This window comes from Callithrix jacchus, chromosome X, assembly GCF_049354715.1.
Source record: "Callithrix jacchus isolate 240 chromosome X, calJac240_pri, whole genome shotgun sequence".
NCBI classification, from domain to species: Eukaryota; Metazoa; Chordata; class Mammalia; order Primates; family Cebidae; genus Callithrix; species Callithrix jacchus.
The window spans coordinates 52924540-52949942 of NC_133524.1; positions in this window are offsets into that span (position 1 = coordinate 52924540).

Consider the following 25403-nt stretch of genomic DNA (forward strand, 5'->3'; position numbering starts at 1 on the left):
AGACAGTGTAGGAGGAATCCAAGTAATTTTTCTTTAGTAAGGTGCTCTGGTTACTTTTCCCTTCCTTCTACCTAGGCACTAGTTCTTTCATTGAGCTCTATAGCCTAGGGAATGCTCACCTATTTCGTGACAAATAGAAAATCCTAAGAAAGGATGCAGATGCAGCTGCATCTGCATGTAAGAGGTATGTACGGGAAGGAAGGAAGAGGCAGGGGGATTCCATGGCCTCTACGGGCATGCCACCCTCCATGTGTTCAGCTAGGCAGAAGCTCTCTGAACCCTGTCCTTTTGGGTTTTGATAGAAGTTTTCATTATATAGACATGATTGATTAAACTGTAGGCCTGCCACTGGCAATGAGATTAACCTCAGCCCCTCTCCCTGTCCTGAAGGTTGGGGATGGGGCTGAAAGTGCTTACGCTCTAATCCCTTATCCTAGAGCTACATAGGAGCTCCCAGCCATGAGTCAACTCTCTACCATACAAAAAGACATCACTATGTGGAGTCTCAAAAATTGTGGGAGTTGTATGACAGTAAGCAGAGTCCAGCACCAAATATATATTTCACAGTATCACACAGGGGCATACCAGCTCAATCAGAATGCCAAGTTGCAAAAATGATACTATTCTTCATTCAGACAGAGTCTCATTCACCCAGGCTGGAGTTGCAGTGATGTGAACATGACTTCCTGCATCCTTAACCTCCTAGGCTCAAGGGATCCTCCTACCTCAGCCTCCAGAGTAGCTGGGACTACATCTACAAAAATACATGCACACATTCATGCATTCATTCATTTATTTTGGTAGACAGGGTGTTTTGCAATGTTGTCCAGGCATGTGTCAGTCTCCCAAGCTCAAGCAGTCATCCTGCCTCAGGATCCAATGTACTGGGATTACAGGCATGAGCCAGTGGACCCAGCCCAAATTTCTACTAGCATCTAATATGTGAACATAAATAAACTTTTGTGCAATCCTTCTTTGGCAAAAGCTGGAAAACTTTATTGAGATTTTTTAAAAGTCAAATATCTCATATAAATTCAGTTTGCATTCTTTCACCTTCTTTTCATTTCAACCTGTGGTTGAAATGCACTTCCCCTGCAGTAGAAACATAACAGGAGGGAACATTACTAGCAGAACTGTATTCAGATGAAATTAAAGGTATGCAAAGGACACCAAAGTTGTAGTTTTATAAACTGGACAGAAACCTAAGAGTCACCCTACAGCTAACATTCAACTAGACCTCTGTAGAGACTTTGAAGATACACTTCCAAGCATCTACATTAGCAACATTATTTTTTGAGATGGAGTTTTACTCTTGTTACCCAGGCTGGAGTGCAATGGCGCTATCTTGGCTCACCGCAACCTCCGCCTCCTGGGTTCAGGCAATTCTCCTGCCTCAGCCTCCTGAGTAGCTGGGGCTACAGGCGCGTGCCACCATGACCAGCTAATTTTTTGTATTTTTGGTAGAGACGGGGTTTCACCGTGTTGACCGGGATGGTCTCGATCTCTTGATCTCATGATCCACCCCCCTCGGCCTCCCAGAGTGCTGGGATTACAGGCTTCATTAGCAACATTTTTAAACAGACCCTGCTTTTAGTACTAGAAGGAAACCAAAAGACAGTCCTAGGTCAGATCACATGAAATCAAGTGAACCCATTAAAAGCGGCTTAAAATAGATAGCAAACATTGTGTATAGTTTTACTCAAGATACAACCAGGACACAAAAATACCTAAGCTACAGAAGGAAATTGTGAAAAATGTATAATTGGTGTTTTGGCTTGAAACTATGTTCCGGACGTCCAATAGACTCCTGCAAATGGTCTGAAAACTATGTTTTGAGAAAACAGCTAATATCACATTAGGAAATACATAAGTGAAATGAATAGAAAGGACAGTATCACATTTGTTTTTTCTCTATTGTGCACAAGTGCAATCATATTGCTTTGGACTAGTTTGCCCTTCTATCTTCTGTTTTAACATGCAGTAAACGTTTGCATCTAGTTTTCGCCTATAGTCCTCATGTCAATCTGAATGATGACATATTTTTCACCAGAAAGTATTCCCATTAGTATAATCAATTAAATCATCATGTAAGTGCTAGGGTATCACTATCATGATTGATATTAAAATGTGAAAATTATACACATCATAAACAGTATGGCAAAAAGAAAGAAATGGAGAGGAAAATGAAAACAGAGAGGCGGCCCTGACTCACCCCCTGCACATTCACCAAGAGCTTCAGTCCTGTGTTGTTCTCACCGCGCCATCTTGAGTCTATCCCCTCAAAAAAATCTGGATGACCTTTTGATTGTCACTTCATTTCTTCGGGGACTCAGGGACTGAGTCTGTGGGGCAGGGCAAGATCATATTTTTTATGGACATAATGAATATTCAGCTCTCCTTACAGGGTATTGTAGAGCGTAAATTCAATGCTGGGTTTCATCATCATGAGCTTGTATGAAAACCACATTGAGATATCATCTCATGCCAGTTAGAATGGCAATCATTAAAAAACCTGAATACAACAGATGCTGGAGAAGAAGTGGAGAAATAGGAACACTTTTACACTGTTGGTGGGAGTGTAAATTAGTTCAACCATTGTGGAAGACAGTGTGGTGATTCCTCAAGGACCTAGACATAGAAATTCCATTTGACCCAGCAATCCCATTACTGGGTATATATCCAAAGGATTATAAATTGTTCTGTTATGAAGACACATGCACACGTATGTTCATTGTGGCACTGTTTACAATAGCAAAGACCTGGAATCAACCCAAATGCCCATCAATGATAGACTGGACTAGGAAAATGTGGCACATACACACCATGGAATATTATGCAGCCATTAAAAAAAGATGAGTTCATGTCCTTTGTAGAGACATGGATGAATCTGGAAATCATCATTCTCAGCAAACTGACACAAGAACAGAAAATCAAACACCGCATGTTCCCACTTATAGGCGTGTGTTGAACAATGAGAACACATGGACACAGGAAGGGGAGCATCACACCCTGGGGTCTGTTAGGGGGGCACTAGGGAAGGGACAGCGGTGGGTAGGGAGGTTGGGGAGTGATAACATGGGGAGAAATGGCAGCTATAGTTGATGCAGAGTTGGGGAGAGCAAACCACCGTGGCATGTGTGTACGTATGCAACAATCCTGCATGATCTGTACATGTACCTCAGAACCTGAAGTGCAATAAAAGATATATATATATATATATATATATCCCAGAAAGAAAGCAATCCATTTGCAAATGATGTTTTGGATATGACCATTAATAAGTTCTTATATACTATACAACTTCCTGTATACTATATCACCTGGTGAAATGTAACCACCTTGTATATAAAAATAGTTTTGTAAAAAAAATTTTTTTTTACCCCAAAATTTTCAAGTTGCCTAAACAGGGGATGGATGTCAGGAGTATAAGATTTGTCGTAGACCCGCCAGTACATTGATCTAATCTTTCAGAAAGTTACATTTAAAAAATGCTATCCGTGCATCAGGCTTCAGATTTCTTAGATACCTGATACTCACAGTTTATAATACACGACGGTAAAGTATAGGAAACAGAGGTGTAGTGTGATTTCCCCTCAGATCGTCATTTAAAGTAAGATTTTATAACAGAGGAAGACAAAGGTGTGACATCTTTGCATCACATTTATTACCACAGTGGCCGACAGGATTTAATTTCCTAACACTGAGGAAAACAATATTATCATTTCCTTATTTATCTTTCCTGTTTGCCTGCTTCAATTGATACCATTTGTATTTTTTAGTGCCTGACCTGGAAGCTGACCTCAACCAGCTGTCTCAGTCAAAGACCGGGGACGAAAGTGGAGATGGTCCTGATGTTCAGGGGATGGTTCTGCCAAAATCAGATCAATTTAAAATGCCAGGAGGAGGTATGCTATCCATTAAGATGCAAAATTATGTGCTTTCTGTTTTCCACAATATTATAGTTTTGATAATACAAAGAGAGAACATTCCTGCCCCTTGAAAAACAGAAAGCAGAATTCAAATGCAGACTTTCTTTGAAAGGTAGTCCAGACCCCAGATGCCTGACTGTGTTGCCTCCAATGCCTGTGTTCTGTTCCATTGGGCTATATCTCTGTTTTGGTACCAGTACCATGCTGTTTTGATTACTGTAGCCCTGTAGTACAGTTTGAAATCCGGTAGTGTGATGCCCCCCGCTGTGTTCTTTTTGCTTAGAATCGACTTGGCTATGCGGGCTCTCTTTTGGTTCCATATGAAGTTCATGCTGGTTTTTTTCCAGTTCTGTGAAGAAAGTCAATGGTAGCTTGATGGGGATAGCATTGATTCTGTAAATTACTTTGGGCAGTATAGCCATTTTCACAATATTGATTCTTCCTAACCATGAACATGGACTGTTTCTCCATCTGTTTGTGTCCTCTCTGATTTCATTGAGCAGTGGTTTGTAGTTTTCCTTGAAGAGGTCCCTTACGTTCCTTGTGAGTTGTATTCCAAGGTATTTTATTCTTTTTGTAGCAACTGTGAATGGCAGTTCGTTCTTGATTTGGCTTTCTTTAAGTCTGTTATTGGTGTAGAGGAACGCTTGTTATTTTTTCACACTGATTTTATATCCTGAGACTTTGCTGAAGTTGCTTATCAGTTTCAGGAGTTTTTGGGCTGAGGCGATGGGGTCTTCTAGGTATACTATCATGTCATTTGCAAATAGAGACAATTTGGCTTCCAACTTTCCAATTTGAATACCCTTTATTTCTTTTTCTTGCCTGATTGATGTGGCTAGAACTTCCAGTACTATATTGAATAGGAGTGGTGAAAGAGGGCATCCTTGTCTAGTGCCGGATTTCAAAGGGAATGCTTCCAGTTTTTGCCCATTCAGTATGATATTGGCTGTTGGTTTGTCATAAATAGCTTTTATTACTTTGAGGTACGTTCCATCGATACCGAGATTATTGAGGGTTTTTAGCATAAAGGGCTGTTGAATTTTGTCAAATGCCTTCTCTGCGTCAATTGAGATAATCATGTGGTTTTTGTTTTTGGTTCTGTTTATGTGGTGAATTACGTTGATAGACTTGTGTATGTTGAACCAGCCTTGCAACCCCGGGATGAATCCTACTTGATCATGATGGATAAGTTTTTTGATTTGCTATTGCAATTGGCTTGCCAATATTTTATTGAAGATTTTTGCATCTATGTTCATCATGGATATTGGCCTGAAGTTTTCTTTTGTTGTTGGGTCTCTGCCATGTTTTGGTATCAGGATGATATTGCTCTCATAAAATGATTTGGGAAAGATTCCCTCTTTTTGAATTATTTGGAATAGTTTCAGAAAAAATGGTACCAGCTCCTCTTTGTGTGTCTGGTAGAATTCGGTTGTAAACCCATCTGGACCTGGGCTTTTTTTGTGTGGTAGGCTCTTAATTGCTGCCTTGACTTCTGACCTTGTTATTGGTCTATTCATAGTTTCAGTTTCCTCCTGGTTTAGGCTTGGGAGGACACAGGAGTCCAGGAATTTATCCATTTCTTTCATGTTTACTAGTTTATGTGCATTGAGTTGTTTGTAATATTCTCTGATGATGGTTTGAATTTCTGTGGAATCTGTGGTGATTTCCCCTTTATTATTTTTTATTGCATCTATTTGGTTGTTCTCTCTTTTATTTTTAATCAATCTGGCTAGTGGTCTGTCTAGTTTGTTGATCTTTTCGAAAAACCAGCTCTTGGATGTATTGATTTTTTGAAGGGTTTTTCGTGTCTTTATCTCCTTCTGTTCAGCTCTGATCTTAGTTATTTCTTGTCTTCTGCTGGGTTTTGAGTTTTGTTTTTTTTTTATCTTGCTCCTCTAGCTCTTTCAATTTTGACGATAGGGTGTCAATTTTGGATCTCTCCATTCTCCCCATATGGGCACTTATTGCTATATATTTTCTTCTAGAGACTGCTTTAAATGTGTCCCAGAGATTCTGGCATGTTGTGTCTTCGTTCTTATTGGTTTCAAAGAACTTCCTTATTTCTGCCTTCATTTCATTGTTTATCCAGTCAACATTCAAGAGCCAGTTGTTCAGTTTCCATGAAGCTGTGCGGTTCTGGGTTGGTTTCTGAATTCTGAGTTCTAACTTGATTGCACTATGGTCTGAGAGACTGTTTGTTATGAAGCCCTGGATATCCTTGTTAATTTTCTGTCTGTTTGATCTGTCTATTATTGACAGTCGAGTTTGAAATTCTTTCACTATTATTGTGTGGGAGTCTAAGTCTCTTTGTAAGTCATTAAGAACTTGCCTTATGTATCTGGGTGCTCCTGTATTGGGTCTGTATATGTTTAGGATTGTTAGCTCTTCTTGTTGTATTGATCCTTTTACCATTATATAATGGCCTTCTTTGTCTCTTTTGAGCTTTGTTGCTTTAAAGTCTATTTTATCAGAGATGAGAATTGCAACTCCTGCTTTTTTTGCTCTCCATTTGCTTGGTAAATCTTCCTCCATCCCTTTATTTTGAGACTTTGTGTATCCTTGCATGTGAGATGTGTTTCCTGGATACAGCACACTGATGGGTTTTGGATTTTTATCCAATTTGCCAGTCTGTGTCTTTTGATTGGTGCATTTAGTCCATTTACATTTAGGGTTAATATTGTTATGTGTGAATTTGATACTGCCATTTTGATGCTAGCTGGCTGTTTTGCTTGTTAGTTGATGTAGATTCTTCATTAGGTTGATGCTCTTTAGCATTTAGTGTGATTTTGGAATGGCTGGTACTGGTTGTTTTTTTCTATGTGTAGGCCTCTTTCAGGAGCTCTTGTAAAGGAGGCCTGGTGGTGACAAAATCTCTGAGTACCTGCTTGTTCGCAAAGGATTTTATTTTTCCTTCACTTCTGAAGCTCAGTTTGGCTGGATATGAAATTCTGGGTTGAAAGTTCTTTTCTTTAAGGATGTTGAATATTGGCCCCCACTCTCTTCTGGCTTGTAGAGTTTCTCCCGAGAAATCTGATGTGAGTCTGATGGGCTTTTCTTTGTGGGTGATCCGACCTTTCTCTCTGGCTGCGCTTAGTATTCTCTCCTTTATTTCAACCCTGGTGAATCTGACGATTATGTGCCTTGGGGTTGCTCTTCTTCCGGAATATCTTTGTGGTGTTTTCTGTATTTCCTGCATTTGAGTGTTGGCCTGTCTTGCTTGTTGTGGGACATTTTCCTGGATAATATCCTGAAGAGTGTTTTCCAGCTTGGATTCATTCTCTTCATCACATCCTGGTATGCCTATCCAACGTAGGGTAGGTCTCTTCACATAGTCCCACATTTCTTGGAGACTTTGTTCATTCCTTTTTGTGCTTTTCTCACTGATCTTGGTTTCTCGTTTTATTTCATTGAGTTGTTCTTCAACTTCTGATATTCTTTCTTCTGCTTGGTCAATTCAGCTGTTGAAACTTGTGCATGCTTCGTGAAGTTCTCGTATTGTGTTTTTCAGCTCCTTCAATTCATTCATATTCCTCTCTAAGTTATCCATTTTTGTTATCATTTCCCCGAATCTTTTTTCAAGGTTCTTAGTTGTTTTGCATTGATTTAAAACATGTTCTTTAACTCACAAAAGTTTCTCATTATCCACCTTCTGAATTCTAATTTCGTCATTTTGTCACAGTCATTCTTCGTCCAGCTTTGTTCCCTTGCTGGTGAGGAGTTTTGGTCCTTTGTAGGAGGCGAGGTGTTCTGGTTTCGGGTGTTTTCCTCCTTTTTCGCCGGTTTCTTCCCATCTTTGTGGATTTATCCACCTGTCGTCTGAATAGTTGCTGACTTTTCAATTGGGTCACTGAGTGGATGCCCAGATTGTTGATGATGAAGTATTTCTGTTACTTGGTTTTCCTTCTACCAGTCTAGCCCCTCCACTGTACGATTGCTGAGGTCCACTCCAGGTCCTGCTTGTCTGGGGTGCACCTATAGCAGCTGCGGAACAGTGAGGGATGCTACCAGTTTCTTTTTCTGCTATCTTTGTCCCAGAATGATGCCTGCCAAATGTCAGTCTTTTGGATATAGAGGGGTCAGGGAGCTGCTTGAGGAGACAGTCTGTACTTTATAGGAGCTCAAGTGCTGATATGTGAGCTCTGTTGTTCATTCAGGGCTGTTAGGCTGCTACATTTCATTCTGCTACATCAGAACTCATGAAAACACCCTTTTTTTCTTAGATGCTCTGTCTCGGGGGGTTGGGGCTTTCTTTGTGAGTGTCCGTTGTGCTGTCCTGCCCAGCTAGGAGGCAGTCTAGTCACTATTTGCCTGCCGAGCCTCTGCCCTGCTGGTGTGAGGTTCTCCCTGTTTCTGCAGGCTCTGCCCTGCTGCTGCGGTCTTCGGCCTGCTGCCATGGGCTATGCCCTGTGGCGGAGTCTCTCTGTTGTTGCGGGTTGCCTCAGCAACGGCAGGCTGCATCAGCAATGGGCGTGTACCTCAGTAGGGGCTGATTGCCTCAGTAATGGCGGACGCCCCTCCGCCACGGAGCTGCACCGTCCTGGGTTCAGCTGTGCCCTCAGGGAACCTCTCCACCAGGAGCGTTTGGAATCGCCGTTTTGTTTGTCCCACTGCGCTACCCCAAACGCTGTTTCCCTGAAATTTCCTGGCCTGGCTCACTGTCCAAGTCCTGCTCAGTCTCAAGTTCAGACCTCTCAAGTCTCAGATTGCCGGTTCAACAGGGCACCTGGACCAGTGCGCTTTCTGCAGTGCACTGTGTAGCACTGCTCCGCTACAGCGCCGGCCACCGGCTGCACCGGCTGCCGGCTGTGCCAGCCAAAGCCTCTGCCTGGCATCCCGTGTCTCTTTTATACCTGGGAATTTCCCCGTTTGTGGGCAACAAAGATCCGTCTGGAAATGCGGCCCTGACTCACCCTATTTGCGTATTCAGCGAGAGCTTCAATCCTGGGTTATTCTCACCACGCCATCTTGAGTCCCCTCCCCAATATTATAGTTTTGATAATACAAAGAGAGAACATTACTGCCACTTGAAAAACAGAAAGCAGAATTCAAATGCAGACTTACTTTGAAAGGTAGTCCAGACCCCAGATGCCTGACTGCAAGACTTAAACACTACAAGATACAGACACAAATTGAGTCAAAGCCATACTGAATCATCAAATATTAAAGCATTTTCCTCTGAGTATAACCAAGAGCTAATAATTTTCAGATTTTTTCTAATTCTTCTTTAACAAAATACATAATGCATTTTTTAATACCAGTTGTGTAAAATACGCTGAGCACTGAAGGAGATTCTACTACCTCCTCTATCTGAGATTCTGGATGAATCCCAGAAATTCTACAGCCGTCTTTGCTTGTATTGAAATGCTGAATGCAGATCACATATGTTAAATCAATATCAGTGCTGATTTCTGCATGCTCTGGTTCTCTTGGAGAGAATACAAAGATATTCTGATGTTCGTGAGTCGATGAATATAACAATCAGCTTCAGTCCAATTATAATACCTGAGTTGTGATTTCATTGCTCCTAAGAAAATGAGTAGGCAGTCTGCTTGATGCTTGTTTTCCCTGTATGGAGACCTGAATGACTGTTCTTAGATTTTGTCAGATTGTGAATTCTCTGGCTCTTAAAGAATAATTACATTTTAAATCCTTTCCACAGTGAAGCCCCGAATTACCGAATAATAAAATGGCAAGAGACAGTCAGGTTTCTGTGGCCGATGAAGTAGGGAGAATGCATGTAGGTCAGTGTCAGGGTCCGGCACATCTGCCAGGGGGCTACCGACCTGCGGGAGTCCCCGAGACCACCAACGTAGATGTCTCGTTCAACCTGAGGGAGAGAGCGTGCGGAAGTGAAAGAATATAGAAAAGTGGAGTCTGGAGGTCTACTATTTCTGTGGGTGACAGCTTTTATACCTTTTTTCTTGTTACATTTACTTTAGCTCAGCAGAAAAAGGGGGCAAACAGAAAAGGGAACAGAAATCACGCAAAAATAGTTATCAGGGGCCTGTGATAACAGCTCACAAAGCAGTTTTAAGGGGGCTTGTGATAATAGCTTACAAAGCAGTTTAAGAGCAAATATATGTTTTTCAAAGATACACAGTGCAAACACACAATGGTGCCCTTAAGGTGGCTTGTTAACTATGTTTTTCATTAGGAGGTAGAGCAAAGGCTCAGCTTCTGAGAAAATATATATGGGCAGGGGTCTTTTGCCCCTCTCAGGCATCTCAATTGCAGCAAGCTTATTGCTTACACAGAGACTAAAGGGGATATGAAGCAGTCAGCACAATGTCCTGATAAACCGCAGGCCCTTACTCTGCATTCTGTTTTTTGCCTCAGTAGCTTAGCCATTCTCCCCTCAACTCGACAGCCCTCGAGAGCGGGGAGAGAGTGCAGATAGGTCGAGCAGCCAAGACGGGGCGAGTCACACTACTGTCTCAAGCCCTTAGCGTGAATGCTGCCAGGTCAGTGATGCTCAAGGTGGGTGTAAGATGCCTGTGCTAAGCATGCTCCCTGCCCTCCTGTCAGTCTTCCTGAGCTACTGTGTGTAATGAAGACACATATAAAATAATCACCTCTAATCATATCATAGGTTACATATGAGAGTTTTCACCCCTGAGACATCAAATGATAGGACTCAAAGTTCAAAACCCTCAACATACTAATTCCTGAGTATTTGACCTAAGAATCTTGGACACATATTTTCCAAATTGCTGACTGTTAATTAGAAGAGCTTCTGAATTTAAAGAAAGCACTCCATGTTTAGGGAAGAAATCATCTAAATGTTTTTACTCTGCACTGCTGAACCATTTCATTAGACTATCTACATTAAAAGATAGTTTTCAGACTACTCCCAGGAGCCTAATGAACAAGCCTCAATTATATTCTTATGAAGATCATAGCCTCAAATGCATATCTTATCAAAATAACAAATTTCTTGAAAAAGGAAAATAATTAGAAACAAATAAAAGAGCAATAAAGTGCACCTTAAAAAAAAGGAAAGAGTTACTGAATAAAAGACACATACGAATCATTAGGAAACGGAAAAGTAATCCAAAGGTAATAAATAGAAAAGACTCTTCTTTTTTAAAATAGATATGAATACAGTATCTAATAGCTTACACCCTCATGAAGAAAGTGGAAACAGCTCAACATGGAATATGAACAAGACCCTAAAAGGTACTCAATATATGGTTTAATGGATATATTGATGAACTCTTATATTTTCCAAATATGGATGAAATGGTTGATATGCTAGAATGCGTACATTAGTAAATATACCCCAGGAATACCTGAGCGTCTAAGTGTCACAATGACTGCAGAAGAATTTCTGAAATTTGCCAGTTATCCCTCAAAAACACCCACTTTTAGAAACAAATACTTGGCTTTTCCACATGTCCTACTCTCCTTTTCCATTTCCTTCTCCCTCCATTTCTTTCTTAGCCCCACTGTTCGTGATATATACCCCTTTTCTGTTTTGATGTTAAAAATGATAATGACAGGCTGGGCACGGTGGCTCATGCCTGTAATCCTAGCACTTTGGGAGGCTGAGGAGGGTGGATTGCCTGAGCTCAGGAATTCCAGGCCAGCCTGGGCAACACAGTGAAACCCCGTCTCTACTAAAATGGAAAAAAAAAATAGTTGGGCCTGACAGTGTACACCTGTAATCCCAGCTACTCGAGAGGCTGGGACAAGGGAATCGGTTGAACCTGGGAGGAGGAGGTCACAGTGAGCCAAGATTGCACGACTGCACTCCAGCCTGGGTGATCGAGTGAGACTCCATCTCAGAAAAAAAATGATAATGACAGATTAAAATGAGTGTGACCAGGTAATTTATTTTACAAATGGGAATACTTTGAAGTGCAAAAAGTGTAACACTGTTGAAGTTGATATCAGGACAATAGGTGAAACTTTGGACAAATGGTTACCTTAACTTAAAATCCACAGAAGGGTAAATTAGCCCGAAGCATCATTTTTGCACTTCTGCACAACAGAGAAAATAAAGTGTAACACTGAGCTTTCCGTTCACTGCACTTGCACAGCTCTTAATGTGACATTAACTGTTTCCCAGGAGCTTGCTGAACATCCCAACTACTATTTCAAGCCAAAACATTACATTATACATTTTCTGGTAAATTTCTTTTGCTTCTAAGGTTTTTTTGTGTGTCAGTTATATTTTCAGTAAAAGTATACACAATGTTTGCATTCTATTTTGAATCACCCTTTAATAGTTTCACTTAATGAGTTCTGAATTCAGACTGTCTTGATTTCCTTGTAGCACAGAAAGTAGGATGCGTTTAAAAAATGTAATAATGAATACGCTTGGAAGTGTATCTTCAAAATCTCTACAGAGGTCCAACTGAATGCTAGCTATAAGGTGACTCTTAGGCTTCTGGTTATGGCTCATTGTATAAAACTAAAACTTTGGTGTCCTTCTCATACCTTTAATGTCATCTTAATACAGTCCTGCTAGTAATGTTCCTTCTGGTTACGTTTCTGTTACAAGTGAAGGTCAAACACATGTATAAATGAAGACAAGGTGAAACAACGCAAACTGTTTTTATATTTGATATTTGACTCTAAAATATCTCAATGAAGTTTTACAGTTTTCTCCAAAGAAGTCTCACTGCACATCTTTTATTCATTTATTCTCATATATTAGACAGTATTGAAAATTGTGGCCAGGTATGATGGCTCATGCCTGTAATCTGAGGACTTTGGGATTCTGAGGCGGGAGGACTGCTTGAGTTCAGGAGACAGACACCAGCTTGGGAAACACAGTGAGACCTCCTTCTCTACAGAAGTAAATGATTGACTGAATATATGTATGTAGGTAGCTGTAGTCCTAGCTACTCCAGACACTTAGGTGGGAAGTTCCCTTGAGCCCAGGAGGTCGAGGATGTGGGTAGTTACGTTCATGCCACTGCAACTCCAGGCTGGGTGCAGAGGATGCCTTTTTCAAGAAAACAAAGTGTCATTTTTGAAATAGTGAAAATTGAGCTGGTATACAGGTGCTGGTATGGTGTGGCTCTGTGTCCCCACCCAAATGTCATGTTTAATTGTAGTTCCCAATGTTGGGGGACAGACGTGGTGGGAGGTGATTGGATCATGGGGACGGATTTCCTCCTTGCTCTTTTCATGACAGTGAGCGAATTCTCAAGGGATCTGATGGTTTAAAAGTGTGTGGAACTTTCCCTTCATCCTCTCTCCTGCTTTCATTTGAAGAGGTGCTTGCTTACCATTCACCCTCTGCAATGATTGTAGGTTTCCTGAGGCCCCCAGTCATGAGTGCTCTTAGGCCTGTGGAACTGTGAATCAATTAAACCTTTTTTCTTTGTAAATTGCCCAGTTTCATGTAGTTCTTTGTGGTAGCATGAGAACAGACTCATTCAGGTGTGATCTTGTGAAATATGTATTTGGTCCTTGATCCTGCTTACACTGGCATACAGTCCTTAAAATGTTTAGCATGTCCAAAAAGTGAAGTCTTATTGTATGCTAATGAGTTAACTGATGGCGGGCAGCCCCTAAGTAGCTCTAAGGCGGGAGATTAGAAGGTTGGGACTTTCAGCCACATCCCTAACCTTCAGGGAGGGGAGAGGGGCTGAACGTTAACTTGATCACAAATGACTGGCCAATGGTTTAATCAGTTACAGCTACATAGTGAAAATATAAATAAAAAAACCCCAAAAAGGGCAGTTTCAGACAGTAGACATGCGCTGATGCCTGCCATGTTACAGCAAATACCTGCGATGCTGGAAATGAGACCAACCAACAATGTGTGGTACTTGCTGTGAGGGCCATCACACTGTGGTGGGACAGACAGACCCTTACACAGAACAGCAGCTGAAGGGCAAAGGAGAAACACGGAAAAGGGACTCAGGGGAATTATAAAAAAGACAACATAGTGACCAAGATGCTGGAGGAAAGCAACATAATTTCTCGAAAAGATAATCCTTCTACATTGACTTTTCACCTTTTCTGAACATCAGTTTATCATGTCTGTGATACTATTGCTGGATTCCATTCTGATCTGTTGATATTTTCCCCCTATACCACATTCTCTACTACTAAAGAATTAATGCTGACTCTTGATGTTAGGTAGTGTGAGCTCCCCAAATTTATTGTTCAGAATTATTGTGGCTGTTCTGGTTCATTTTCCTTTCCATATAATTCTGTAAATTTGGTTGTATAAGTTCATGCAATTTTGTTTTGAGGTGCAGCAGATAAATGCATTAGTGGCTATAGAAGTGTATCAGGGAAGAAGGTGAGCTGCCCCTTAGCTTCAGGAATGATCCAATATAGAAGGAGCAGTGGATGGTGTAGAAGCAGGAGTGATCATTGCAGAAGCAAAGCCCCTGAGAAGGTGGGAATCATGGGAGCCTGAACTAAGGTGAGAGACCTGCTTCACTTAGGAGCATTGTATGCAGAAGGCGGCAGAGAATGCCGGGGCAGGCACGAATAGAGTGGGTTTGGGAAGCTCTGAGAGTTCCCACCTTATTTTCTTCTGTCTTCTAAATGAATTATTTTGGGAGATCATTCAAATGGAGCAAGGCCCCTAGCATTCTGAGAGAGTATTGTAGTAGTGGAAATAGGATGAGAGAGAAAGTGACAATCGGTTCTCTCACACTGGTCATGGACTTAAAGTGCAACACTTCAGGTCTGTTTGAAGTGGTTTTAAAGTTTTCTCAGTACCACTCAGTTTCTCAGATACAGGCATCATTATGTGGGCATTATATTAGTAACAGGAACAGGGGTACTAGCACATAAAATGTAAATGATAATCCTCAAGGGCATTAAAAGTATTCATATTCGTTTGTGAAGGCTGCCATCACAAAATACCACCGACTGGGTGGCTTACACAACACAAATGAGCACAAATCTGCACATGTACCCCAGAACTTAAAGTATAATAAAAAGTAAAATAAAATAAAGACAACACAAACGTATTTTCTCACAATTCTGGAGGCTTCACCTCTGAGATGAAGGTGTCAGCAGAGTCGGTTTCTTCTGAGGCCTCCCTCCTTGCCTGTAGTCGGCTGTTTTCTCCCTGTGTCTGCCTTAGTCCTCCCTCTGTACACCCCAGTCTGTACACTCTTGTGTCCCCATGTCCTATTCTTATAAGGGCACCAGGCACATTGCCTCAGGGTCCACTCTAATGACCCCATTTCACTTAATTGCCTCTTTAAAGACCCCACCAATGTCACATACGGTTACATTCCGAGGCACTAGGGTTTAAGACTTCGCCCTATGAAAATTGAGCAGACACAACTCCGTATTCCGGTTAGCTTTATCTCAATACCGTTTTTTATTTCTCAGACGGGGTCTCACTCTGTTGCCCAGGTTGGAGTGCAGTGACGTTAACACGGGTCGCCGCAGCCTGCAACTCCTGCGCTCCAGGGATCCTGCCATGTCACCCTCCCTAGAGGCTGGCAGTACAGGCCGGTGACACCACAGTGGACTAATATTTTTTAACCTTTTTGTAGACAGGGGCAGGGCATTGGGCCATGTTCCCCAAGCTGGTCTATAACTCCTGTGGTCATAGGCAATCCTCCTGCCTCATCCTCCCAAAGTGCTGGGAATATAAGTGTGATCCACTGAGGCCAGCCTTCTTTTAATACTGTCTTTACTACTATTATCACTATCATTTATTTCATTCCTGCAAGTACCTTGCAAGGTAGGATGTACTCAATGAAGCTCGGAAAGCTCATCTCTTGCTGAACCTTACCAGGAATGGAAGTACTAGTCCAACAGACAAAACTCACGTGTTTTTCAGTAGGGTGTCAATGAGACAGTCACATTTGTTAGATTTCTTATCATGAACTCATGTGTTATTAAAGTATATGTGTTCAGCATCAGTAAAGCAAATAGTAATGAAGAATCATCAAGTCCCATAAAACCTACAGACATAATGGAAATCATACTAGATTTGGAGTCCACTGAAATATATCTGGTCAAGCAACTGCAAGAAACCTCTGCCGAATGTCTCTCTGCCTCCTGAAATCCTGAGGCAGGTGATTAGTAGGGGAATCCCATGGCCATAAGAAACACTCAGGCACACTCATTCACACCTGCGGGAACATTAGCACATTCACCGTTCACACCTGCCAACACATTCAGCATTCGCCATTCACACCTGCCCAAACATTCCACCTTCACCAGTCACACCTGCTCAAACACTCCACGTTCATGATTCACACCAGCCCGAACATTCCGCAATCACCATACACACCGGCCTAAAGATTCCACAGTCACCATGCACAGCGGCCCCAAATTCCCACAGTCATTATTTCTACCTGCCTAAACATCCCCACATTCCCCATTCACACATGCAACCATTTTTGGTAGAACTAAAAAATAACTCTGACTTCCAAAATCTTATAATAGAGCGTATTATTCGTAACACCTGGTAAACTGTGGTGCACAACCCACTGCAAGGGATCCTGGGACGAGTAGTTATCAACATTTCATCAGTAGCAATACCAGGGAGCGCAGAGGAGATGGGAGTGGCTGTTGTTCAAATGCCTGTAGAAACTATAACTGTCAAGAGCTTTCTAGGGTCTTTGTTGTGAAAGAAGCTTCCTGGACAGTGAGGTTCACATGGAGATGTTTTCATCAATGCTCTTGAAGCAGTTTACTGCACAAAGGATGGTTAGGCATTTTTTATTGTGGCAAAGCACACATAGTTTATTTTGTGTTTCCTGAAAAATTCATATGTTGATGTCCTAACCTTGGGTACCTCAGAATGTGACCTTATTTGGAAAGAGGGTTATTGCAAATATAATTAATTTCAGATGAGGTCATAATGAGGTTGGGTGGGCCCCTAATCTGACACGACTGTCGTTGTTAAGAGAGGGGGAGATTTGTCCACAGCCATTGGTATGGTTTGTGTGTGGTTGGTTTGTCTCCAGGAAAGCCCATGTTGAAATTTGACCCCCATCGCCAGGGTGCAGTGGCTCATGCCTGTAATCCCAGCACTTTGGGAGGCTGAGGCAGGCGGGCAGATCACCTGAGGTCAGGAGTTCCAAACCAGTTTGGCCAACGTGGTGAATCTTTGTCTCTAATTTTAAAAGTGCAAAAATTAGCCGTAAGTGTTGATGTGTGCCTGTAGTTCCAGCTACTTGGGAGGCGGAGGCAGGAGAATCAGTTGAACCCGGGAGGCACAGTTTGCAGTGAGCTGACATCACACCACTGTACTCTAGACTGGGGAAAAGAGCGACTCTCTATCTCACTAAAAGAAAAAGAAAAAAAAAAAAGCAGAAGTTTGATGCCCACCGTGGCAGCGTTGGGAGGTGGGGCCTAGTAGGATGAGTTTGGGTTATGGGTGTGGATCCCTCATGAATGGCTTATGCTGTTCTCTTGATAGTGAGTTCTCACTTTCACAAGGCTGGAGTAGAGAGATGCTGGAAGAGTTTTCAGGAGGTACATGACAGAAAAAGCCTACACCTCCTTGAAGGGGCAATTGGTAGACATATGGACATTAAGAGAAATTCTGGCAAGTTCTCAGAAAAAAACAGGAGAGCTATAGAGAAAACTCCTGTCATCTTAGGGAATACATCCAATATCAAGAACAGAATGTTCTTAGAAAAATGAATGTTAAAGGTGCTTCTGGTGAGGTGTCAGACAGGAAGGGTGAACATGTTATTGGAAACATGGACTCACAGTCCTTATGAGAAAGTGGCAGAGAATTTAGCTAAACTGCATTCTCTTAGATGCAAAGTAGAATTTGTGAGTGATGACCGTATTTAGCTAAGATTTCTAAGCAGAGCATTAAACGTGTTGCCATATTTCTCCTTTCTGCTGCAGCAAAATGCAGGAGAGGAGAAACAAATCGACAACAGAACTGCTAAGATAAAGAGATCATCCCGTGATGATTTGGAAGATTCTCAGCCTCTCCAGATAGCGTGCCATGAAAACACGGCCAAGGATGTAGCTGGACAACTGACTGCTAAAGAGGTGAGGTATGTGAGTCATGTCTCCATCAACCATCTCAGCAGAATGCAGAAAATAGAGATGCAGTTATCCATTAAAGACCTATACAAGACTCAGGGTCTGCTTGCATGGACCCCATGAGTTGCATCAGAGGCCAACATGTTTTTGAGGATCTTATACCAACAGAAACACAGCCAGCCTGGAATGAAAGGGACAGCAATGGAACAAAATAAAGGAAGAGTGACACTGCGGGGAAAGCTACCGTTGCACAGTCTGCCAAGTGGACACCGTAGCCCCACACGGCAACGATCTGGAGAGCAGGGTCAAGCCCCTTCTCCTCAGTTCCAGAGGACAGAGCCACCTCTTCGATTTCAGGGAGCAGGGCTTCTGCCCAGGGGCAACGGAGCAGGGCACCACCCAGGGCCAAAAGGGCAGAGCTACCACCTCAGTAGGCCCAGACGACACAGCATCAAGCCAAGGAGGACCATTCCGTTCCGAAGCCTTAAAATCTCATGGAATTTGCCCTGCTAGGTTTCCAACTTGCCTGGGCCCGATGACTCCTTTTCTCCTTCCGTGTTCTCCAGATTCGAATGGGAATGTGTCTCCTTTCCTGTTCCTTGATGCTATTTTGTTAGCAGATAACGTGTTGTCTGGGTTTATACGTTCACAAAGGGGAAGAATTTTGCCCCAGGATAAATCGTACTCAGAGTCTCACCCTTTCCTGATTTTGACGATATCTGTATGAGCATTGAGATTTAGAGTTGATGCTGCAATGAATTAACCCTCTTGAGAATGTCGAGATAGGGTGAACGTATTCTGCATGTGAGAGGGCATGAATTGTGAGGTGTCAGATGGTGGAATTTTGCAGCTCAAATCTTGTCCCCCAAATAAATGTATACAGGCATACCTCAGAGACATTGCAGCTTCTTTTCCAAACCACCGCAATAAAGATAATATCTCAATAAAAAAGCTAGTCACAGACATTTTTTGATTTCCTAGTGCATACAAAAGTGATGTTTACAGTATGCTGTAGTCTATTAAGTGTGCAACAGCATTATGTCTAAAAGACAATGCACATACCTTAATCGGGAATTACTGTATTGGTCAGGAAGAGTGGCTCACTCCTATAATCCCAGCACTTTAGAAGGCCAAGGCAGGAGGATTGCTTGAGCTCAGGAGTTCAGTATCAGCCTGGGCAACGTAGCAAAGCATCTTTTCTTATGTAAAAAAAAAAACTTTAGAAAGAAAAATACTGTATTGATTAAAAAATGCAAATAATCATCTGAGCCTTTAGTGAGTTATAAGCTTTTTGCCATTGGAGGGTCTTGCCTTAAAGCTGATGGTTGCTGATTGATCAGGGTGGTGGTTGCTGAAGGTTGGGGTGGTTGTGGCTATTTACTTTTTACATTTCATTTATTTTGTAACCAATACTACATGGAGGGCTGTGGCGATTACTTTAAACAATACAACAGTGAAGTTTAACTCTTTCTTCCATGAACGTTTTCTCTGTGGCATGATATTTTCGAGCATTTTACCCACAATAGAACTTTTCAAATTGGAGTCAGTCTACTCAATGCTTGCCATCGCCTCATCAACTATGTTTACGGAATATTCTAAATATTTTGTTACAATTTCAACGGTGTTCACAGCATCTTCACCAGGAGTAGGTTCCATCTCAGGAAACCACTGTCTTTGGTCATCCATAAGAAGCAAGTCGTCACTGGCCAAAGTTTTATCATGAGATGGCAGCAGTTGAGTCACCTCTTCAGGCCCCACCCTTGTTCCCTTGCTATTTCCACCTCGTCGGCAGGTACTTTATCCACGGAAGCCATGAACTCCTCAAAATCGCCCATGAGGAAATACACAGTCTGCTGTCATTATGGGGAGTGTTCTCTACGTGTCACTTAGATCCAACTAGTCCAGGGTGCCATTCCGTTCGTCTATATGCTGCTGACTTTTTCCGTTTGTTCTGTCTGACCCGATTATGTATTTTAAAGCTTTGTAATTGAGTTCTGTGCAAAAAAAAAAAGAGGTAACATTGCAGGCCTGAGACTACAGTCCTTAGAAAGGCCAACTTCCAAGATTGTCCCTGCCTGGTATCTGGGAATTTGATTTTGTGAGGTTTCCCACCATTCTCTATCTGATAAGAGTGGTTTGCTCTTCCAAAACTGTTTGTTCATGCAATATGTTTTATGCCGAAGGCCAGCTTTCCTTCTCGGTATGTGAAATGTTACTGCCTGTTAGGCAGAGAGTGACTATGTGACCGGTCCCCAGTAAAAACCTGGGGCACTGAGTTTCTAATGAGCTTCCCCAGTGGGCAACAGTTTACACCTGTTGTCATGTTTCATTACTGGAGGGACAAGTCGTATGACTCCACTGGGGAGGGAATCTTGGAGGCTTGCACTGCTTTCCGCCAGACTTTACACAGTGCAACTTTTACCGTTGCTGGTTTTACTCAGTATTTTTTTTTTTTTTTTTTGCTGTAATAAGTATTAGCCAGGACAACAATTACACATTGAGTTTCCTTAGGGAATCACTGGAAGTGAGAATGGTCACGGGGATCTCTGACACAGTGGAGGCAACAGCGTGATTCACCAGCAAGACCCTGACTCACTACAATGTAGTGAAAGCCTTCTGTGAATAAAGGAGGAAATAAGGGGAAAGAGATGGTGAAGCTTTGATGCCTGGAAGACTACAGATTTTCCCATAATATGAAACAGCAACGGAGCTGTGGTCTGTTAGGAGAAATAAATGGTGGTGCTTACAGAATTGGACTATAAGCCATCCAACTGCAAGAGAGTTGATTCACTGGAACCCTTAACTGCTGGTCTGTGCTGAATAACCCAAGGGAGAAAAGTGCATCCAGGTCCTGGCTTTGGCTTTTGTTTTCTCCTCCAGGCAGGAGGAGAACTGACTCAAACATTGCCAAAGATGAACTTTGAGTGGGCCCAAAATGCTGAAAGTTTGAACTGCCATTTCCTACGAGTGGGAGTGGAAAAAATCCATTTGCTGGGACGAAGCAAAGCCTTAGATAAAGGGGAAAAAGAAGGAAAATAGCCTGAGTGTCATGACTGACATCTGTAATCCCAGCACTTTGGGAGGCTGAGTCAGGAGAATCGCTTGAGACAGGAGTTCAAGACCAGCCTGGGCAACATGGCGAGATCCCACCTCCAGAAAAGTTTAAAAACTAGCTGGGCCTTGTGGCCACTTCCAATAGTCCCAGCTACTCAGGAGGCCGAGGCAGGAGGATCACTTTCGCCAAGTAGTCCAAGGTTGCAGTGATACATGTTCCTGCCACTACACTCCAGGCGGGGCAACACAGGGAAATCCTGTCTCAAGAAAAGGAGGTGTGTGAAAACACATTCCAGCCAGGCAGCTTGTGCTGCAGCCCCCTTCCAATATTTGAGCCGGGATCTCTCTTGGCCAAGGTACTTGTAACTCTGTGAATGCTGAATTTACTGTTAGGGGTTTGAAGAAAACTTCCATGAGATGAAAAAAGGGGGAAGTTTTTAAACGGCCTTCCGTGTTTCGGCTATTACCTGTGGATGTGTGATGATACTGATGGAAGAGGTTTGGCAGTTTGACTACTCACCGCCACAGCCACAAGCAAGGGATTCATCTTTTCCATGCTTGTCACTGGATAAATGATAGAGACAAAAGGGATGAAGGTCACCTAATCCTATCTGTTAATTTTTTACAAATTGAAGATTTCATCCTGACCATTTCCTATACATGATGACTATTTTCACTGAAATCATATAAAACCATGTTTTTCTGAAAATGTCTTTGTTTCCTCTGCATACAATCCTTCCAGAATAAAAGGTAAGGGAGCACGTTAGTCATCTCTGTTTTTCAAAACTGTTTCCAGAAGCTCTCTACTTTGTGCCATAATGAATTCCCACACAGGCTTTCCAAGCTGCTGTGAGCCAGTGTTGAGACCACACTGAATCTTAAACCGAAGATCACACCTGACAGAGCTGCGACTATGGGACAGCGGAGGTGACCCAGCTCCCGAACATTCGACGCCGAACACCCAGGGATTTCATCCATGCTTGTAAAGAAGAGGATCTGGTATCAGTGGCTACCCTGAACTGACTGCCTTCTGACAGACCCCTAAGCCAAAGACACACATGAATTTTGTTTGGACTGGATGAGGAACCCTAGAGGGAGAGGTCTCACTGTGGGAGGCCACGATGGGCATCTTGGGCAGCTCTGGCCTGACTAATGTACGTCTGCTGGGGTGCCCTAACAAGGGTAAACTCTTGGTGTCCAGGGGTATAATGTGTGCAATGTAGGGTTGTTCTGACACGTGCATCCTCACTATCCTGACCCTGCCTGAGCCCAGGAAGGCATTAACATTAGCTTCAGCTTACTGGCCAGAGTCGTGCTGAGCCTGAGTCGTTGCTTCAGCTGGACAAAAGAACAAAAAAAGGTTAATACAGAATCTTAAGTAGGCAGTCCCCTGCCTTTCAAAGATAGACTTTCATCATTAATGGGGTTTGCATAAGATGCCAATGGTGGAAAATCTGATGTGTCAACTTTGCTAGGCCATGGAACACAAAAAATATTCACTTTGACTAGGGTAGATGTCTTTTTGAAAGTGTTTTTTAGGTGAGAACTAACATTTGAATCAGCCGACTTTGGGTAACCCTAACTGCCGTCCACAATTTGAGTGGTTCTCATGCGGTCACTTGAAGACCTGAGAAGAAGGCTGGGGTTCTCCTCAAGATGAATAAATTATGTCTCCACACTGCCTTTAGATTTGAGCTATCATAGCGATTCTGTCCCGGGTCTCCAGCCTAACTTCACGCTCTGTGAGGTTTGCGCTTTCCAGCCACCATAGTTGCATGCGGCAGTTCCTCAGAATCTCTCTCTCCCTCTCTCTCCCTCTCTCTCCCTCTCTCTCCCTCTCTCTCCCTCTCTCTCCCTCTCTCTCCCTCTCTCTCCCTCTCTCTCCCTCTCTCTCCCTCTCTCTCCCTCTCTCTCTCTCTCTCTCTCTCTCTCTCTCTCTCTCTCTCTCTCTCTCTCTCTCTCTCTCTCTCTCTCTCTCTCTCTCTCTCTCTCTCTCTCTCTCTCTCCACACACACAGACACACAGAGTCGCCCTGACCAATAGGCTGCTTACATCCGGGACCCTTAAAGGGCATAACTGAGATCAGTACTGCAGGTTGCTCTCATTCTGCTGCATGGCTCCTAAGGCAGAGATCCGTGGCATTTCCCTCCCACCCTCTGCAGACTGAGCCCCAGTTTCGCTACTTTCCAGAGAAATCCACCAGCCGGGTTGGAGCACAACTTCCGTGCTTGGCAGGGGTTGACATGGGCTCTGGTTTCCTGGAAAGGTCACTCTCACCATCACGTTTTCCACAGATGTGAATATTGAGGCACGAGGGAGGGTAGTATCCCGTTTACCCAGGAGACGCTAAGAGCAGAGGAGAAAACCCCAGTTGCCAGATGTGTGTCTGTCTGGTGGGCCATTTTCGCCAGCCCGTTTAAGTAAACAGGCCTCCAAATAGCTACCTAAACAGGATGTTTTAGGCATTTTCCACTTGAAATCACTGGACTCATCTCAACTGAGGCCTGACTGCCCAGTGTCTCAAAGACACAGTTAGTTCATGACCTTATCCCTCAGGAACAGATGGTGTTCCAGCTTTGTGGGAGTCAATTTCAATGTGTGGAGGACTTGGGGTGCCTTTCAACACCTCAGGCTTCATATATCTGCTTTGAATGGAAAGCTTATCAGCCACGGTAGTCAGGGAGGTACCTTTACTCACTGGGGCTGATGTGTCGAATTTTTCTGTCTAGATAATGAAAACTTCCCGGAGCACTTCAAGTTTCATGTAGCTTCTCAGTAATTGATGTCGCTAAGTTCCACATGTCCTCAGGGACAGTTCCTTTGATTCTGGAATGGTACCAGTTTTTATGCTTTTATGTCTAATCCATAAAATCCTAGTTGTTAATCTACATGGAAATAAGACCTTGTTCACAGAATATATATTCTTCTCAGCACCACATCACACCTACTCAAAAATTGACCACATAATTGGAAGTAAAGCACTGCTCAACAAATGCAAAACAACTGAAATCATAACAGACAGCCTCTCAGACCATAGTGCAATCAAGTTAGAACTCAGAATACAGAAACCAACCCAGAACCGCACAGCTTCATGGAAACTGAACAACTGGCTCTTGAATGTTGACTGGGTAAACAATGAAATGAAGGCAGAAATAAAGAAGTTCTTCGAAACCAATGAGAACGAAGACACAACATGCCAGAACCTCTGGGACACATTTAAAGCAGCCTCTAGAGGAAAGTATATAGCAATAAGTGCCCATATGAGGAGAATGGAGAGATCCAAAATTGACACCCTATCATCAAAATTGAAAGAGCTAGAGGAGCAAGATCAAAAAAACTCAAAACCCAGCAGAAGACAAGAAATAACTAAGGTCAGAGCTGAACTGAAGGAGATTGAGACACGAAAAACCCTTCAAAAAATCAATAAATCCAAGAGCTGGTTTTTTGAAAAGATCAACAAAATAGACAGACCACTAGCCAGATTGATTAAAAATAAAAGAGAGAACAACCAAATAGATGCAATAAAAAATGATAAAGGGGAAATCACCACAGATTCCACAGAAATTCAAACCATCATCAGAGAATATTACAAACAACTCTATGCACATGAACTAGTAAACCTGGAAGGGATAAATTCCTGGACTCCTGTGTTCTCCCAAGCCTAAACGAGGAGGAAGCCGAAACTATGAATAGACCAATAACAAGGTCAGAAGACGAGGCAGCAATTAAGAGCCTACCACACAAAAAAAGCCCAGGTCCAGATGGGTTCACAGCCGAATTCTACCAGACACACAAAGAGGAGCTGGTACCATTCCTTCTAAAACTATTTCGAACAATCCAAAAAGAGGGAATCCTTCCCAAATCATTTTACGAGACCAACATCATTCTGATACCAAAACCCGGCAGAGACCCAACAAGAAAAGAAAACTTGATGCCAATATCCATGATGAACATAGATGCAAAAATCTTCAATAAAATATTGGCAAGCCAAATGCAACAGCAAATCAAAAAACTTATTCACAATGATCAAGTAGGATTCATCCCGGGGATGCAAGGCTGATTCAACATACACAAGTCTATATACGTAATTCACCACATAAAGAGAACCAAAAACAAAAACCACATGATTATCTCAATTGACGCGGAGAAGGCAATCGACAAAATTCAACAGCCCTTTATGCTAAAAACCCTCAATAAACTCGGTATCGATGGAACGTATCTCAAAGTAATAAAAGCTATTTATGACAAACCAACAGCCAATATCATACTGAATGGGCAAAAACTGGAAGCATTCCCTTTGAAATCTGGCACTAGACAAGGATGCCCTCTTTCACCACTCCTATTCAATATAGTTCTGGAAGTTCTAGCCAGAGCAATCAGGCAAGAAAAAGAAATAAAGGGTATTCATATAGGAAAGGTGGAAGCCAAATTGTCTCTATTTGCAGATGACATGATAGTATACCTAGAAGACCC